The sequence below is a fragment of the Nematolebias whitei genome, chromosome 5 (assembly GCF_014905685.2).
Source record: "Nematolebias whitei isolate Nwh7 chromosome 5, NemWhi1, whole genome shotgun sequence".
Lineage (NCBI taxonomy): Eukaryota > Metazoa > Chordata > Actinopteri > Cyprinodontiformes > Rivulidae > Nematolebias > Nematolebias whitei.
The window spans coordinates 2772160-2773802 of NC_056502.1; positions in this window are offsets into that span (position 1 = coordinate 2772160).

The window sequence follows — 1643 nt, forward strand, 5'->3', positions numbered from 1 at the left end:
CAGAGACAAAAAACAAGTTGGCGTCTGACAGCACATAACTTTGCTTTAAGACTTTCCTCGTTCGGTTTGTTGGAGCTGACTTTGATGAACCTGTTAAATACAAACATCTCGGTTCAAACAGGATGTCGTTCCACTAATTAATAACAACAAGCTCTATGCAAATGGATCTCAGTTCCTCTGCATGATAAATGCATTTACACCGTCGCTCCATTTGCATTTTGACTCCACTTACAACCAGGCATCCAACACAACTGTCACCCAAGGTAACCGACAAATGATTTTCTAAATGTAAATGTGATAAAATACCTTCAAATTATGATTTGTTGCAATGTTAGGGGATAAAAGTGTTGGATTATAAATTGGTTTTACTCCTAAACGACAAATTAATTTGGAACCAGCGTTGTTGAGGTGAAAAAAGAATCTTAATGTTGCTCGGTTTAATTTTTAAACTAAATTTATTTAAAGTACTCCTTTAGATCTTTTTCCCCCTATAAAAGGTTATCTCGTTGTGTGTGTATTAGAAAATGTTACGTTTTTTACTGATGAAAGAAAGTTCACTAAAAGTGCATGGAGTCAGAGTGCACGTGAAATAAATGGCAGCTTTGCTCTGGAGGGACGCAGACGGCGGCTCCTCGTCCTGGAGACCCTTGAAGTGGTGCTTTAATGAGTTGGACGAACTCTAAAATGACATCATGCTGCTCCACAGAACCTTGTTAGATTATAAAACTTTACCCAACTCAGGGGTTCCCAAACTTTTCCAAACCATGACCCCCCCACACAGCTTCTGCTGAGGCCCCCCTCGCAAACCCTCAAACAACGCTACTAACTAAGAAACATCAACTTTTAGAACGTTTTAACTTTTATTCACTATATATAATTATTACAGCTGCTGAGCATAAAATGTTATTCAGATGTTTTAAACACTGTTTTATATTCCCACTCAAGTGGCGCTGAAGTTCTGAAGGTTTTAAACACTCGTTTGCGAAGATCTCCAGACAGAGGACACATTTCAGGCGACCGTGGTGATTTTTCTGTGCGACTGTAAAGCCATGCTTAATGTATGAGTCCTCATGCCTTCCAATTTCAGCTGGTCATGAGCTCTTTGTTTGTTTGTTTGTTTGTTTGTTTGTTTGTTTGTTTTCAGCAGTTTCCACCACAGCAGAGCTGCTGGTCGGTCCCTTCGGTTTTTAGAAACCTCTTCATTTCATCCTTGCTTTGCAGCTTGAAGAGTAAAACAGCTTGATACATTTGACGGCAGCATGGTGAAGATATTTCAACATATTATTATAAAATATATTTTAAAATAATTATTGAAAAATAGATTCAATTTTATTACAGTCTTCTTCTTTCGGCTTTTCCCTCTTCAGGGGTCGCCACAGCAAGTCATCCTCCTTCATCACTTCGTCCTCTGTGTCCTCTGTCCTCACTCCAACTACCTCCATGTCCTCTCTAACTGCATCATATGTCTCCTCTTTGTCTTTTTCCTGCAGCTGCATTTCTAACATCCAGTATACCCACTGTCCCTCCTCTGGACATGTCCAAACCATCTCAGTGTGTCCTCTCTAACTTTATCTCCCAGTTGTTCCACCTGTGCTGTACCTCTGATGATCTCATTCCTGATCTTCTCCATCCTTGTCTCTCCT